Source organism: Hemicordylus capensis, chromosome 7 (genome assembly GCF_027244095.1).
Source record: "Hemicordylus capensis ecotype Gifberg chromosome 7, rHemCap1.1.pri, whole genome shotgun sequence".
Taxonomy (NCBI): Eukaryota; Metazoa; Chordata; class Lepidosauria; order Squamata; family Cordylidae; genus Hemicordylus; species Hemicordylus capensis.
The window spans coordinates 9,213,059-9,231,351 of NC_069663.1; the positions used below are offsets into that span (position 1 = coordinate 9,213,059).

The 18,293-nt window shown below is 44.0% G+C and overlaps 1 long non-coding RNA gene across 1 annotated transcript in view; it reads right to left on the reverse strand.

The window, feature by feature from the left end:
- The window catches only part of LOC128333334 (uncharacterized), a 34,621-nt gene extending 21,849 nt beyond the window's left edge, over positions 1-12,772 (reverse strand). The window contains exons 1-2 of the long non-coding RNA XR_008310914.1: positions 12,636-12,772; positions 12,171-12,289 (exon numbers count right to left, since the gene is read on the reverse strand). This is a non-coding gene — a long non-coding RNA (uncharacterized LOC128333334). The remainder of the gene's footprint in view (positions 1-12,170; positions 12,290-12,635) is intronic.
- Between the last annotated feature and the right edge of the window lie 5,521 nt (positions 12,773-18,293).

Here is an 18,293-nt window from a genome sequence, read left to right on the forward strand (position 1 = left end):
CAGTGAGTTTTAAGGCAGAGTAGGGGCTTGAACCTCGATCTCCCCAGTCTATGTTCGGCACTCTAACCACTACACCCCACTACCTCACATATCATCACTATAATCATAAACCAAATCATTGCCCATTAGCTGCCCCTGTATCATACTCCTGAGACGTGTTTCCTGCCTAAGATGAGCTTCTTCTTGGCAAACAGTAGGGCCAGCCCTGCTCACTATGGAGGATAAGCAGTCTGGTGCCAAAGAAAATCTCCCCCTCACAGAAGAGCTTCGCCATGCTCCCTCCCTCCCTCCGGGTTTTTAAAAAGTAAAAACACATCTTTTGAGAGAGGCTTTTAAATATGGTATCTGCTGCTTATAACTGGTAGAGCTTTTTGTTTTTGTTTTTTAGAGTTTAGCTTTTCACTTGTAATTTGTAACTTTTAATATTTGCAGCTTTAATGAGGTTTTAGCCTGGTCTTTTAGCTTTTATTGATAATAATAATAATAATAATAATAATAATAATAATATATTGTATGACCTTTATAAACTGCCTAACACCTAAATCTCAAGGCCGTGTACACAAGCTAAAACAATAGAACTCAATAAAAACACTTTCAAAAAACCTAAAATTTTACAAATAGTTTTAACAAAAAGCATTTTAAAATAGTGTTAGCAAAAGGCCTGAGAAAACAGGTGTGTCTGAAGTGATCTTTTTTTTTTCCAAAGGCAGCCAGAGCTGGAGAAGCTCTTATACTGACAGGGAGCACATTCCAAATTTGTATTAGCTTATATTGTATCCATTGTATTCATTTTGTGAATGCGGGGGTATAACGTTTTTAAACAAATAAAACAAAATGTCTCATCCCCCCCAAATCAGGGCCCACAGTTCTGAAAGAATCCTTGGAATGGAATACAAATGCACACGCTGTTTCATTCTCAGGTATTTTATTTTAATTATTTATTTATTTGCACTCATATCTCGCTCTTCCTCCAAGGAGCCCAGAGCAGTGTACATGGTTATGTTTATCCTCACAACAACCCTGTGAGGTAGGTTAGGTTGAGGGATGTGTGACTGGCCCAGAGTCACCCAGTGAGTTTCTTGGCTGAGTGGGGATTTGAACTCAGGTCTCCCGGGTCCTAGTCCAACACTCTAACCACTATACCACACTGGCTCTTGAAGGCCACTAAAACAACCAGTCAAAGCAAGAGTACTGTGTAGAAATGTCACGCCTCATCTTTATTTTCTGCTAGAAGATGGCAAGAGTACAGCTTGACATCTTCTGGCAGAAAATAAGGCTGAGCAGGACTTTTTCACACAATACGCTTGCCACAAGGAGGAACTGAAAGCCATTTCCTTAGCACCCTTTATGGCCAGGCGTTGGAAGAGCTACCAGCCATTTTACTAGCTTGGTCTCCTCCTGTGCTTTTAGCAGCAACTTAATCTGCCGACATTTGCAGGAACTCATGTTTAGCCCCATGCTATAAAAAGCCAAGACATGCATCCCACTTGCTTCAACGGGGTTTGAGAGTTAGGTAAAAGGAAAAGGTAAAGTGTGTCGTCGAGTCGGTGTCAACTGCTGGCAACCACAGAGCCCCGTGGTTGTCTTTGGTAGAATACAGGAGGGGTTGACCATTGCCATCTCCCGCGCAGTATGAGATGATCTCTTTCAGCATCTTCCTATATTGCTGCTGCCCGATATAGGTGTTTATACCAGCGGGGATTCGAACCGGCCACCTCTGGCTTGCTAATCAAGTCATTTCCCCGCTGTGCCATTTAGGATGAATAGTAGGAGTGGTATACAGTAATTGTGTTCAATGTATTTTTAAAAATTCATTACATAAAAAGATTAAGTGCTAACCCATGTATCTGCACTGATTTTATTTTATTTATTCCTTTATGGCAATGGTAAACCCCTTCTGTATTCTACCAAAAAGAAAACCGATACTGACGGCAAAAACCGACACCGACTCGACGGCACACTTTACCTTACTCCTGCAACTATGGCAATTTATATACTGCTTTTCGACAAAAAATTCTCAAAGCAATTTACATAGAAAAATAAAATAAATAAGGTTGGCTCCCTGACCAAAAAGGGGTCCATAATCCAAAAAAAGCATAAAGTAGACACCAGCAACAACTGCAGTGCTGGTGTTCGCTAGGGGAGAGCACCTGACCCTACCCAACCCCAGTTAAACGTCAGAGAACCACCACTTTAAACGTTGCCTCTTTGCTCAGTTAGCCAGGCTCATAAAGACTGAACTCAGTAGCAAGCACGAATTGCCCCCTTTGCTAAGCAGGGTCTGCCCTGGTTTGCATTTGGATGAGAGACTACATGTTTGAGCACTGTAAGAGATTCCCCTGAAGGGATGGGCCTGCTCTGGGAAGAGCACCTGCTTGCTTTCATGCAGAAGGCTCCAAGAGCCTTCTCTGGTATCTTAACGAGAGGGCTGAGATGGGCATCTTGAAGCTAGAGCTCCCTGCGACCTTGGAAAGTTGCTGCCAGTCTGTGTAGACCAAATGGTCTGACTCGGTATAAGAACGCTTCCAGTGTTCCTATGCTCTTGGGTTGAGGAGAGAGGTTACTACTACTACTACTACTACTAATAATAATAATAATAATAATTCAATTTCTATACCGCCCTTCCAAAAATGGCTCAGGGTGGTTTAGACAAAGAAATAACAAATAAATAAGATGTATCCCTGTCCCCAAAAGGCTCACAATCTAAAAAGAAAAACAAGATAGACACCAGCAGCAATCACCAGAGGTACAGTGCTGGGGGTGGATAGGGCCAGTTACTCTCCCCCTGCTCAATAAAGAGAATCACCACATTTTAAAAGTGCCTCTTTGCCAAGTTAGCAGGATTCATTAGTCATACATCTATGAGGTACCCATAGTAAAGTGCTGTTGAGTCGGTGTTGACTCCTGGCGACCACAGAGCCCTGTGGTTGTCTTTGGTAGAGTACAGGAGGGGTTTTTCATTGCCTCCTCCTGCGCAGTATGAGATGATGCCCTTCAGCATCTTCCTATATCGCTGCTGCCTGACAGAGGTGTTTCCCATAGTCTGGGAAACATACCAACGGGGATTCGAACCGGCCACCTCTGGCTTGCTAGTCAAGTTATTTCCCTGATGTGCAATTAGGTGGCTGCAGGTACCCATGACAAGCTTATATTGGGTAGCCTGCGTGGTGTAGTGGTTAGAGTGCTGGACTAGGACCGGGGAGACCCGAGTTCAAATCCCCATTCAGCCATGAGACTGGCTGGGTGACTCTGGGCCAGTCACTTCTCTCTCAGCCTAACCTACTTCACAGGGTTGTTGTGAGGAGAAACTCAAGTATGTAGTACACCGCTCTGGGCTCCTTGGAGAAAGAGCGGGATATAAAATGAATGAATGAATGAATGAATGAATTATTTTGCAGCAATACTGGCTATGCTTCTTGGAGCTAGTTTCCCAAAGTACTGATTGAAGCACTACAGAAACCTGCCCACTTTGAACAGAGACTATAAAGGAACTGGGTGGAGCGGAAATATCATGTGTATCTAGGTGAGGATGGTCACTTATTTTCCAATGCCACCCACTTTCAGTTCTCTGATGCAGCCTAATTTAAGTCCAGATACAGCCCAAATTAATGACTTCACACATTAGTATATGAAATGGTCCTATCTGAATTAGTAACAGGTTAAAAGCTATGCAGTTCTAAATATGCCGAAAACATGGAAAGAGAGACTCTGCTATCAAATTCATAGGAGAAACTCTTTGATTACTTCTGGATATATGAACTTGCCGACGGAGAGAGACCATTCATCCACTCTGTATTGCCTACTCTGACTCGCAGCAGTTCTCCAGGGCTTCAGGCAGGAATTCTTCTCAGCCCTAGATGGAGATGCTCAAGTTTGAACCCAAGACCTTCTGCATGCTAAGCAGAGGTTCTACCCCTGAGCTACAGCTGAGCCTTCTGAAAAGGCCAAATTCAGCCAACATTATCATTGAGTCCACTCACACAATCAAAAACTGTGATCTACCCAGGTTTGGGAGCAATGTGCGCTCCCAATTTTCGGTTGTGCGGAAGAAAAGTTGGAGAAGAACCTGAGCAGCTTTTCCTCCTACCTTGCTTCCACACAACTGAAAATTGCGAGCACACCCACTCCCAAACCTGGGGAGAACACACTTTTTGATTGTATGAATGACCTCATAATCTATTATTTTTAAGTCAAAGGCATTACATCGCAAACAGTGCAGCCAGCGTGGTCTAGTGGTTAGAGTGTTAGACTAGAACCAGGAAGACCTGAGTTCAAATCCCCACTCAGCAATGAAACTCACTGAGGGTATTCTCACGATAAGTGGAAAGCGGGCGAAGGGAGCTTAGGCCGCTTTCCACGGATCATGGTAACAACCGGGCTCACAGGTGAGCCCGGTTTCCCCAAAGCAGGTCACCCGCTTAACTACCCCTCCCCTTAGCCCAGGTTAGCGGAGCGAGTGCTCCGCTAACTTGGGTTTTTTGGTTGTGTATTGCCGCGGTGCAACTCCGCGCTGCAGCAACACATGAGGAGACCCCGGCTGGGAGGCTGCACCCACGCACTTGCATGGGGCATCCTGCAACTTCCGAGGGCTGCGCGGGCCCTGAACCCTGCAGTGCCCGCCGGCTCTGTGAAGGATCCGGCAGTCGTGTGGGCAGCCGATCCGGCCACCCAGGGCTGCCTGAATGATCGTCTGCAGGGAGAATGGGCTAAGCCCCACTCTCCCCACCAGCCCGCTCTTGGCGAGCCTCACTGATTGTGAGACTGGCCTCACTGGGTGGCTCTGGATCAATCACTTATTGTTCAGCCTAACACACCTCACAGGGTTCTTGTGGGGATAAACATAACCATGTACACACTTTGGGCTCCTTGGAGGAAAAGCGGGCTATAAATGTAAAACTAAATAAAATGATTTCATAGCTTGACACATGAAGAATTACATCTGAAAACACCTTCTCTGCATTTTCAACTGCTGTGTCAGAACTATACTTCTGCACCTGAAATTTCTAAAAATTACAACAGAAATTCCATCTTTCTAAAGAAACCTCTCGTTTGAGTTTTTGTCTTTTTCTTTCTGATATATGGTGTCACTTTTTCCATTACAGAAATATCCCATGTCTAAGCAACCAGTCTCAAGAACTGATGAAACTTTTCATCCCCGAGGACTGCTGTGCAGAACTGTAGTGCAGTCGGATCACGTACTGATCACGTGCAAATTTTGCACTCATTTCTAATCTTTACCAGGGATAATTACCTGAATATTACCCAATAGCAATACTGCTGGAAAACCAGTACAATGTAATCAGTCATCAACTGATTAACATTCAAAATCTCTGTTCAATATATTTTAATCCAAAGACACCCCCATCACATATGGGCATATGTCCCTTTCCCCTCAACATCCTTTCCAGCAAAGGCCTATGTTGGTTCTAACTTCTTCTTCTTTTAACTCTCCATGGATAAAATGCCACACTGAGATCACTTTGAAGTCTGGCTCTCTCAGTGTGATAAGGATAAAAAAATACAGCCTTATCAACGGATATACTGCCAGCCATGATGATCTAGTGGTGAACTTAATTCTTCCCACCACTCTCTTACTGTATTTTGGTGAAAGCTGTGTCACTTTTTATAAATGACTGTCATTTTTAATAGATTCTATATAAATGACTGTGTCATTTTTTAAATAAATTCTATATACATTTCCTTTTTCTTAGTTTCAGTAATATTTGCCTCTCAAATATGGTCATAGCTCCAAGGCCAGTTTGCCATAATCTTTTGCAAATAATGCAAAGAATTTAAATAAGGGAAATCCCTGTCAGAAGTTGATGCTCTATAAATTGACCATTATCCCATAAATCAATGGATATCACTAGAACCATTTCTGTCTAGCTGTCCAAATTTCCCACAAATCCATCCCCCATGTACAAAATTTCCAATAATGAAGATCTCTCTGCACTCAAATTTTGTTTCTGTTTCTTCAAAAGGCTTTCAAATTAGAATATTTTCCTTTGATTTTAATGCTGCATGCATCTCTTTGGTCCATAAAAAGTATATCCAGATTTGATTTGATTTTATGTGAAGATATGCTGAAACCTTCTCCACCGAGAATAAACTCTCCTTGAAATACATAGTATCATAAACTGTGGTTGACAAGCAGAATAATACAACTCTATATCTAGAAAGCCTAATTCTCCTTCTTAAAGAGATTTCATGAATGTGTACTTGGTTATTCTTGGGTATCTATCAAGCCAGACAAATTTCAGAACAATTATCTCCCATTTTTTAAGTTTAACTTGGAGGACATGAAGGGGTAGGTTTTTGTTTTAAAAAGGAATATCAACTGGATATTTTTGGAATAGCCTCCCCAGTGAAACTTGTTCTTTTGGATGCCAAATGAAGACCACCCAGTCTTTTCAATGCTGTTAAATGCTTTCTAATTTTTTTTAATGCTTTTGCCTTTTTTAGTTGTGTTTGTTGGTAGTTTTTGTTTTTGTTTGCTTTAATGTACTTCTAAATGTATGTTTTATTTCACTGTTGTATTCTTTTGTGAACACCCCACAGAACAATTTGTTATGGGATAGCCATATAAATAAAATGGTTGTAATTATTATTATTAGGTAGGAAATGCATTTTAATTTAAGACTATTCTTCTCATCCATATTTTGAACAATTTCCATCTCTTCATTTCTCTCATTAGATTATCCTCCACAATTATTTTCAGACAGCTGTTCTAATTTTTGGGTAACACTATTCCTACATCTTTAACAAGCTATCCCATGTCCAGCAGTTATTTAACCATTTGCTTGTCTACTGGTTGCATACTTAATTCCAATGATTCAATGATCAAATTAATTTTGCTCAATTTATCAAACTTAGCAGGTGCTCCACACACACAGCCCTCACCACACTAGGCCAGCAAGCACAGTTGTCCTCATATGAGGGGATGAGCAAACAGTCTCACTTGCCTTAGGCTACCAGCTTAGTTCACAGCAGAAGCGAGTTCCAAAATGGGGATTTCCTGTCCTGATTCACTTCACAGTCCCTTAAGCACTATATTATATCACCTCACAAGTAACTCAAAACTGCTGTGGGCTAAATTCTCTGGTACCAGGTAGACAGCAGACAGAAAAGGTATAGGCCAAAAGATGAGGTCTTCCGTGCGTAGTAGGGCTGAAGAATGCTGACCCAAGACATTTTGTTGCCTAGGTATAAGCTGCCTCATACCGAGCTTGATCATTGGTCCATCTAGCCCAGTATTGTCTACACCAGGGATTCTCGACGTTGGGTCTCCAGATGTTATTGGACTTCAACTCCCATAATCCCCATGCCCAGTGGCCTTTGGCTGGGGATTATGGGAGTTGAAGTCCAATAACATCTGGGGGCCCAACGTTGAGAATCCCTGGTCTACACTGACTGGCAGCAGTGCTCAAAGATTTCAGGCTGGAGTCTCTCTCAGCCCTATCTTGGAGATGCCAGGGAGGGAACTTGGGACCTTCTGCATGCCAAGATACTCTACCACTGAGCTATGGTGCCATTCAGGCTATGGCCCAAAGCAAAGCTCTCAATGATTCCTCCTCCTTTGCCTCCTGTTTTCCCATCACCGCCACCGCCATTGTAATCACATCCACAGTTCTTTCTTTCAGACTTCTCTCCCTTATTAATTAGGAAGGGAGAGAAAAAGCAGTGTGGTGCCACTTTGTCTTCCTTCATTTGCAGCCATCCACGGGTGGGTGCTGGGTGGCTGCCATGTGTCCATGAGGACAGGACCACAATCCGCCACCGAGGCAGCCCGCGTCACCCTGCTTCATGGGAGGGCCACCCGGGCTGAAGCAAATTGTCAACTACATCCAAAATGTAACCGATTTGTTTTGATGAGATGAAATATCATAACATTGAAGAGTGCAGATTTCAAAATTTAAGTCCTTGGATTCCAATTTAATGTCCAATAACTCAAATTCCACTGCCAAAGATGAGTGCTTTGTCATGGTTTGAAATATTTCATCAACCGCACCACCAAAACCCACAACTCGCTGTTGGATTCAGGCTTCTCACATAAGTCTGAAATCCAGTGGCAGCACCAGAGAAAAAATTACTGGGGGACACGGAATGGGCAAAGAACATTGTGGCGGAATGAAACCAAATTTGTCTCATATGTTTTATTTCTGAAAGAATAATAATGGTACGTCCCATATTAATGTTTGCGTCCTAAACCTAAACAGAAATAAACTCGTAGGGAATTAAATTTAAATATGTTGATGCTTTTTACTCATATCAATTGATGATGATAAAGAAAAGCACCCTAAGAATGTGAAAAGCTCATTTTCTTCAAGTTATCAATGGGAGAGGCAGTGGGGATGGGAAGTGAACTATCTGTCTGTCTGCACCACCTATGCTGAAATGCACAATTTGGTTTTTGAATCCCAACATGTGAATTTGGAAATGTGAATTTTTAGTATCATCTAAGTTAAAAGCCTTTGGAATGAATTCAACATCTGTGAAATTGAAAGCAAGCTGGACGTGCTAGGATTTAAACTGAACTGAAAATTTATCATTTAAATTTATTTAAGCTCTGCCAGTACCTGTAACGAAATACATTCTTTTAGGCATCACCAAATTTACCCAAAGTGTCCCTGTGTTATAATTTGGATCTCTTTGTATTTGAGCAAATATTGTGATATAGCAAATAACTTGTATGTGCACATTTTGACTTTTGCAAAAACCAGAAGCGCTGAAAACGGTACAGAAAGGGACAATCAAAACGATCAAGGGGCTAGACAACATGAGAAGGCAAATCCTTAGGGTTTAAAAAAAAATACAGCTATGGCAGGACATTATAGAAAAGTGTACCCAACTATGAATGGTACAGAAAGTTCACTGACAGATTGGTTTTTTTAATCCATCTCATAAAACTGAAGTTCATGGCCATCCAACAAACCTGATATATAAAAGGGAAAGGCAAAAGAAAGGACTTTTTCACACAACATGTAACTCCATGCCACAAGATACGGTCATGGCCACCAAAAGCTCTCACCAAGGATTAGATGAATTTATGACTGATCGATGGCTACTTGCCATGACAAATGAGCTGGTGGGAGCCAGGCCCCTTTCAGAACCAACCCTTGCAAGCCGTGAAAGTTGCCAGCAGCCTCCTCTCCTCTCCTCATGCTTTTCGCAAGATTTCAAGGAGTATGAGGAGAGAAGTCCCCAAAGGCCAGATCGGTCCCAAAGAGCTGCTCCACTAGCAGCAGCAGGGGTCATCTTGGCACCCCAATAATCTACCACCTGAGGTGACTGCCTCCCCTTGCCTCATGAAAGGGCCACCCCAGCTGCAAATTAACAAGAGGTCCGTGGCCATTCTGCCCGTGCCTGTGAGCTTGCCAAAGGCATCAAGTTAGCTGTAAGCCAACAAGGAATGCTTGGCAAGATAGATCTTCATTTGATCCAGAAAGGCAGGTCTTGTGTTGCAAAAATGCACTTTTTGAGAAATTCAACAGATAATGCTTTTCTGCACTGTACTTCTCACTTGTAGCATTCTCAAAAGCATGCCCTTTTCTCAAAAGGAATCTAAATGCCACAGATATGTGTTCAGGATCTCCCCCCACACCCTCACATTGATACAATCCAAGAAAAAGATGCATTTAGCTAGACAACAAGCCAACAAACAGAACTAAAAAAAAAATGGACAAGATCTGGCTTCAGAATTCCACAATCTCTGCTGTACTTTCCCTCAGAGAATATTCTCAGAATAAGCACCGAGTGCAAAGTAAGAAGAAGTCCTTAGCCTAAGCTGCCTTTAAGTTTTAAACCTGAGCAGTTCTCACTGGATTCAGGTCAACAGTTTTCTTCTCTGTAGGTTTGCCATCAAACCCCACCCCTGGCAGTGTCCCTGTCCCTGTGAAATCTTTAGTGTTTAATGTACCTGCAGCTCCAGGTGCTGAAAAGCATTACCTACTGGACTTCTACCCAACCCAGGGTTGTTTAAGGGACAGGACGCATGCCAGGAAAAGATAGGAACTCTATTACTCATTGCATGGTGCATTGTGGGATATCTGGAGGCCAGCACACATTTTCCTGGCCTCCAGAACACTGTGCAGCTTGTAGCAGCACTGGTCATGTGGGCACGCAAGCAGCATGGCTGGAAGCATGCAGGGGGAAGGCAAATGCTCTCCTCCCTCCCCCCCCGCCTGCTTTCCCCAGCCCAGCAAAAAGTCGTGTGAACGACCTTAATAAATATCATTATCTCAATGAAGTCTGTTCAGTGCTGAAGAAGAATGGAGATTCCCGCCAACTTTGCTATGAATTGGACCAGTGGCAGCTCAGGACCTAAATGCCAGGCCTCCCCCATGGGTGCATCCTCCTCCCCCTCTTCGCCCCTTTTTGTCACCTCGCTGGTGTCCCAAGAATCTGCTGCTTGAGGATACCACCCCATTGCGCCTCACAGAAAGACCGCCCCTGTACAGGAGAATTTGGCTGTGTTCAGTTATGGAACAGAGGGCCTATTCAGCCATAACGTTTTTCCCTTTGCAGAAGAATATGAAACCGATCACCCATAGATTCGGAACAGATAAAAGGAAGTGCTATTTCATCAACTGAATAAACAACACATGGAAATTCACTACTACAAGATGCGGTGACAACCACTAACTTAGATGGCTTTTTAAAAGAGTAAGACAATTTTGTGGAGGAAGGGAGGTCTGTCAGTGGCTATATGTCATGCTGATGTAGAACCCCTAGCTCCAGGAGCAATATACCTCTGGATATCTGATACTGGGAGCAAACAAAAGGAACGGGTTCCTGCCTTCATGCTTTGCTTGGCCACTGTTGGAAACAGGTTCCTGTGCTGGCTGGACACAATCTGATCCAAGAGGGCTCTTCTTATGATCTCAAAACCCAAGGAGGAGGTTTCATATGGAGAAAATAAATGAATGAATCACAACCCCAGGTTCTAAAGAACCATGCGCCTAGATCCACAAACCCCAGGAGCCCTTGGACTTGGAGTCCTCACTAAAGGGAATTCCAAGACTGACATATCTTGGAGGAATGCAAGGGGCTTTGCCCTCACTAAAGTACCTCTTTGGATGCTGGCCAGAGGTTGCAAAGTTCATGCAAGGATTAGGAAAGCATCACAAGCAGAAGACGAGTTTCAACAGTCCTTGCACAGGGATTTTCCTCGGGAAGCCCATGTGGGGAGGTTTAGATTCCAACTAAACATTTCCCCCTAACTATGTGCTCTGCAGAGAAAACATGCTATACATTGACCCATGCCCCAGTTTTAGCAAGAATGCAAAATAATTTGGGTCCAGCTCCCTATCAGGAGTAATACAACACCTAGGTCCAGAAAACTGTTTTACAGCCAAAATATTGCAGGACGAGAAGCTTGAACAATGGCACAACCACCCCAGGAATATTTTTTTAAAACACACAAAAATCCCACCCTTCCAGTGCAATACTGATCAGGACAGCTCACAACAACAATAAAAACAAGTTCTCCTATGCATCCCATTCATTCAATCGGGCTTGCTCGGGGCAGCTTTCCTTGGGAGTTCATCACTGAGTATCATGGTTGGATGGTCAGTCTGTCCAAGTTTCTGGTGCACCGGACAACTAATTTCCCCTGAAGACAACAAAGCTGAATCTTGTTAACCTCTGAAGCACTTCTCCAGTAGATAAGTCTTCCCTAGTAGAATGCAATGCTCAGATATTTATCAAAGACCATCTGCACTGTCTACCAATCCATGGTACAATGAGGCTATCACCATAAAACCAAAAACACAGATAGCCTACCCTACCACAAACAACAAATGATTGCCATGTTCTTACACCCCTAAACTTCAGCTGACTTTATGAATTTCTAGGCAACCCAACAAGAATGTCAAAACATCATCCTTGGTAGAAACACACGCACGCACCCAATCAAAACCGTGGGGAAAAGCAGTCCAGAAGAGGTAGAACATTTGTCATTCCCTCTTGCCGTGGATTGCCTTTAAACATCATCCACTTACAAGGGGCGGGGGGGAAGAAACGTTCTACTGCCACCCAGTTTGCGAAGAGATAGCATCCAAATGAAGATGTGCCAACAGAATTATTAAAAGGGGCTGCAAGTTTAAGCTCCCTCGAGTGATAAACTTTGGTGCTTCCTGCCTCGAAGGAGAGGAGGAAAGATCTGTACTCACCACGCAAGTAGGAGGAAGAATAGGTCGTGAAAGAATCAAATATGCTGTTGGAAGCCATGACCCAACTCTAATGGTCTTCCAGCCAGTCCTGGAGATTCGCTTGGAGGGCCCCCACTTTTCTTAGGAAACAAACAAATAAATAAAAAAGAACATTCAACTGAAATGCAAAATGGGGGAGGGGGGAGAAAAAGGAGAAAGAGAGTGAGGGGGGGAAAGAAGAAGAAAAATCCCCAAAGAAGTTTTGTGCCTGTTTATAACCAAGCAACTGATTCCTCAGTACCACAGGAATGTTCTGCCACAAGTTTCTCAATAGAAGCATCTGCGCGCTGGGTCGGCATTAGGATGAAAGAGGAGGGGAAAGAGAGCTGGGCTTTCAAAGAGATAGATTCTCTCCCCCCTCCCCAGACAAGAGCATGTCTTGGAAGTATGAGGAGCAAAATGAATGAATGAATGAATGGAACTCACCCTACGCAGACTCAACACACACACAGCTGGGGTGGAAAAACACAAGGAGGAGCGAAACCTCTGTGCTGAGGCTCAGGTATTCTTCTAAATTGTAGATTGCAGTTTGCTTGTGGTTCTGTGGTTGCCTATAAGGCCTGAAAGAGTGTTAAACTCAACCCAACTTCTGAGACTCAAATGACTCCAGATCATTATGCGCTCACTGGGAGAGGCGTGTCACCTGACCGATGATGTCAGCAGGGCCTGCAATATCTTTGTGGCTTCTTCTTTTCTCTTTCTCTCTCCTCTTTTTAAAAAAAGTAATGGTTCATAATGTGTTTTTGGTTCATAGGAGGCCTTGTTGACTCATTTGCAACCTATAACAAATGATACAGAGAAGCAGAATTCAGCTTTTCTAGAAGGCTCCCTTTTTCATGAATCGATGCTGTTGCCCTTGCTGAAGGAGGCAGGAAGACCGACGCAGCTTTTCGATTGAAGTAGAAGCCCATTTCATATTCCGTGGTTTTCGCTTTCTTAACTGCTTTTTTTCCTCCCACATTTACCACTTGTCTGAATTTTTCCCCCTCAAAGCCCTCTCTGCATGGCTTTCTAGCTCCTCCAGCTCTATAAGTGACTATTGTTGCTGCCAAAGACTAGTTCCATATGTGTTGATGGGTGGTTCCTCTTCAGAGGGATTTTCTGTGAATTAGTATTAAGCAAAAAATACGAAGCACATGCAGCAGAATAAACATCGTTGGCTGGAGAGCAGAAACGGTGGCCATTCATAAGTCTTTAAAGGCACAAAGCCTTGAACTGCAGCCAGAGAAGTTGCAGCTCAGTGGTATAGTGCATGCACTTTTCATGTAGGAGGTCCCAGGTTCCCTGGTATCTTCAATCGTCTGGGAGCAGATGTTGGGGAAAACATTCCAATTTTACCTGGAGATTTGCTGTCAATTATGGAGCTAGATGGTCTGGGTAAGTATAAAGTATGTGCCGATGTCTGCCAAAAAATTAAAGACCTCATTGCGGAATTAATTAAATTAAATTCTGCAATTAATTAAATTAAATTCTGTAACTGCTAATCCACAGGATTTCCAAGTCAGAGTCTGGACAGCCAATATGAAGCCAAGGGCATGCATTACTTGTTTAATATAGGGCTCCTGTGTCTAGGAACCTAGGAACCTGCCATATACTGAGTCAGACCATTAGTCTATCTAGCTCAGTATTGTCTTCACAGACTGGCAGAGGCTTCTCCAAGGTTGCAGGCAGGAATCTCTCTCAGCCCTATCTTGGAGATGCTGCCAGGGAGGGAACTTGGAACCTAGATGCTCTTCCCAGAGCAGCTCCATCCCCTGAGGGGAATATCTGGCAGTGCTCACACTTCTAGTCTCCCTTTCATAAGCAACCAGGGCGGACCCTGCTTAGCTAAGGAGACATGCTTGCCACCACAAGACCAGCTCTCTTCTCCTGAGATATACCTGAGAGGTCTCCAGTTCTGATATCCTAGAACCCAAGGCAGATTCCTTTCAGTCTTCTTCAGCACAGCCTAGAGGGAATGGGGATGTGGCAGTCCTTGGCAGCATAGATTCTCTTATCTATGATCATAGATTCAGCATAGATTGGTAGGCAGCACAGATTCTCTGATCAACCAAACCAGGACAATCAAAATGATCAGTGGGCTGGAGTGACTCCCTTACCAGGAAAGACGACAACATTTGGGCCTTTTTGTTTAGATAGAAGGTGGGTAAAGGGGGACATGATAGAGGTGCATAAAATCATGCACAGTGTGGTAGGGGTGTGCATTTCGTTTCGGATACAAAACGTTTTGTGCCCAAAACAGGCCATTTCGGCTGTTTTGTAGCCAAAACAAAACACCCAATGCTCAAAACAGAAAATTTTGTCGCCGAAACAAAACGTCCTCATTTCGGATACAAAACGTTTTGTTGTTTCAGCTGTTTTGGAACTCCATTTTGCAATCGCAAAAAGTCTTCCTCCTTCAGTCTCCATTTTGAGTTTTGACATCTGTTTGAATTTCCAGCCCTTCCAGCCCGCAGATTGGCCAGTGAAAGCATGGGCTGATCTACTGGCAATTGCCTCCTTATTCCTTTTAAGGAAATTTGAGGGTAAAACTTACCCTCATTGGCAGTGTGCATTTCATTGTTGTTGTTTCACACTGTTGTGTGTAGATCAATTGCATTTCTGGGGGGTGGGGGGATGTGCATGTGCATGACCTTCAGAAATCTGCCTGGTTCTTTGCAGAGCTCTGCTGTTGTTATTAATGTGTGATGTTGATGTTATTTGGGGTAGATTCAGGGCAGAAAGGGGGCTTTGGGGGCAGAATAGTGGGTGAGCTGGTAGTGCTCCAATGGGTGCCTGCTGCATCAATTTCTGAAGTTGACATGTCTTTGGGGCAGTTTCGGGGCAGAAAGTGGGCCTGAGGGGAAAAACAGTGGGTTGGGTGGCAGTGCAAAGGGCTGATTTCTTAGGAATTGTTGATGTCTACGCTTCTTTAAGGTCCCCCCCAGGGAATAATGGAGGTTTCAGCAGACCCATAACTCCACCTGGGGGGCACTGGGGTGGCTGGGAGCGAGTGGTGGTGTAGTGCACATAGGGTGCCAACCACCCCCATGGGTTGCTAACCCATGGGGTGCTGGGTTCTATTGTTTCTGAGGTGTTCTGAGTGTAGATTCTCTGGTAGCATATGAGATTTTCGACGACAAACCATGAATCCACTCTCATATGCTAACAGAGAATCTACATTCAAAAATCTCAGAAACAACAGAACCCAGTACCCCATGGGTTAGTAACCCATGGGGGTGGTTGGCACCCTATGTGCTCTACACCACCACTCACTCTGGCCCAGAGCCCCCCAAGTTCAGTTATGGGGCTGTTGAAACCTCCATCATTCCCTATGGGGAAGAACTTTAAAGATGTGTAAACTCCATTAAATCTTTAAAAACCGGCCCTCTGCTCAATTCCTTTGAAATAATTCTGGCAGCTTCCTTGCCCCCACTGGGCACTATCACCCACCCTACTCTGCTCTGGGCCACCCCTTTCCCCCAACGTGAAGCTATACTTTTGCTGAAACCTCCATTATTTTCTATGGGAAAAATCTTAAACTTCAAAAATTCACCAAAAATCAGCCCGTTGCCCGATTCCTCTGAAATGTGGGTGGTAGCTTCCACCCATTGGGCACTACCAACACCACCCACTAGTTTTGCCCTGGGGCCATTTTTCAAAATCCAAAACGTTTTGGATTCGGATTTTGCAATTTTGAACAAAGAACAAAATTGGGGTGTTTCGGATTGGCTGATTTTTAACAAAGAACAAAATGGGTGTGTTTCTGATTCAGGCCAAAAACAAAACAGGAAAAAAAACCCGCACACCCTACAGTGTGGATCAAATGGCTAAAACTTTTTTTATATTAAAACCCAGGTTCGGTTCATCCACTGACGCTAAATGCTGTGAGATTCAGGACAGAAGGAAGGCGGTACTTCTTTACACAACCTGTAGTTAAACTATGGCATTCTCTGCCACTGAATGTGGTGATTTTCACCAATCTAGATGTTTTAAAAAAGGGATTATGCATATTCATGGAGAATAGGGCTATCAATGGCTACTAGCCTGAAATGCTGCATATTTCCACTAGGCTCAGAAGGGGCATGCCCCTGAACATCAGATGCTAGGGAACACCAACAAGAGGGCTCAGCTGTCCTCTTTTCTAGGGATGTGTGTTTTGTTTCGGATACAAAATGTTTTGTGCACAAAACAGGCCATTTCAGCTGTTTTGTAGCAAAAACAAAACACCCAATGCTCAAAACAGAAAATTTTTCAGCCAAAACAAAACGTCCCTGTTTCGGATACAAAACATTTTGTTGTTTCGGCTGTTTTGGAACTCCATTTTGGAATCGCAGAAAGTCTTTCTCCTTCAGTCTCCATTTTGAGTTTTGACATCTGTTCGAATTTCTGGCCCTTCCAGCCTGCAGATTGGCCAGCGAAAGCATGGGCTCATCTGCTGGCAATTGCCCCCTTATCCTTTTTAAGCAAATTTAAGGGTAAATTTTACCCTCATTGGCCAGTGAGGCAGTGTGCATTTCATTATTGTTGTGTGTAGATCAATTGCATTTCGGGCGGGGGGATGACCTTTGGAAATCTAACCTTTGGAAATCAGCCTGATTTTTTCTACGTAAACTAAGCATGACCTTTGGAAATCTGCCTGATTTTTTCCAAAGCTCTGCTGTTGTTAATGTGTGATGTTGATGTTATTTGGGGTGGATTTGGGGCAGAAAGGGGGCTTTGGGGGCAGAAGAGTGGTTCAGGTGGTAGTGTCCCAATGGGTGCCTGCTGCCACTCAGATTCCAAAGGAATTTGGGAAAGGGCTGATTTTTAAAGAATTTCTGAAGTTGACATGTCTTTGCAGCAGAAAGTGGGTCTGAGGGGCAAAACAGTGGGTTGGGTGGCAGTGCCCCAAGGGGTGCCTGCCACAACCCAGATTCCAAAGGAAGAGTGCAAAGGGCTGATTTCTTAGGAATTGTTGAAGTTTACGCTTCTTTAAGTACCCCCCCCAGGGAATAATGGAGGTTTCAGCAGACCCATAACTCCACCTGGGGGGGCAGTGGGGTGGCCAGGAGCAAGTGGTGGTGTAGTGCACATAGGGTGCCAACCACCCCCATGGGTTGCTAACCCATGAGGTACTGGGTTCTGTTGTTTCTGAGGTGTTCTGAGTGTAGATTCTCTGGTAGCATATGAGATTTTCAACGACAAACCATGAATCCACTCTCATATGCTACCAGAGAATCTGAATCTACACTCAAAACATCTCAGAAACAACAGAACCCAGTACCCCATGGGTTAGTAACCCACGGGGGAGGTTGGCACTCTACGTGCTCTACACCACCACTCGCTCTGGGCCACCCTGGTGCCCCCCAAGTGCAGTTATGGGGCAGGAATTATGGAGATCCATCATTCCCTATTGGGAAGAACTTTACAGACGCACAAACTCCATTACATCTTTAAAAATCAGCCCTCTGCCCAATTCCTTTGAGATAATTCTGGCAGCTTCCTTGCCCCCACTGGGCACTATCACCCACCCTACTCTGCTCTGGGCCACCCCTTTCCCCCCAACATGAAGCTATACTTTTGCTGAAACCTCCATTCTTATACTTCAAAAATTCACCAAAAATCAGCCCTTTGCCCAATTTCTCTGAAATTTGGGTGGTAGTTTCCACCCATTGGGCACTACCACCCTCACCCACTAGTTTTCCCCGGGGACCATTTTTTAAAATCTAAAACGTTTCGGATTTTGCAATTTCAAACAAAGAACAAAATTGGGGTGTTTCGGATTGGCTGATTTCGAACAAAGAACAAAATGGGGGTGTTTCGGATTCGGGCCAAAAACGAAACAGGAAAAAAACAACCCCACAACCCTACTCTTTTCTCCCTGGTGAACCTGGTGGGCACTGCGTGAAGCAGGATGCTGGACTAGATGGGCCTTTGGCCTGATCCAGCGGGGCTTTTCTTATGTTATTAACCTGTTATGACTGGTCCGTGTACGGTCAACAAAGAAGTGCTTCCTTCCTATCAGCTGCATGTTAAGCATCAAATCCCAAGCTTGGGCTACACAGCAGAATAGGGTAGCTGAATGCCAAGGTAGTATTCAGAATTGAGCCAATTCAGACTGCA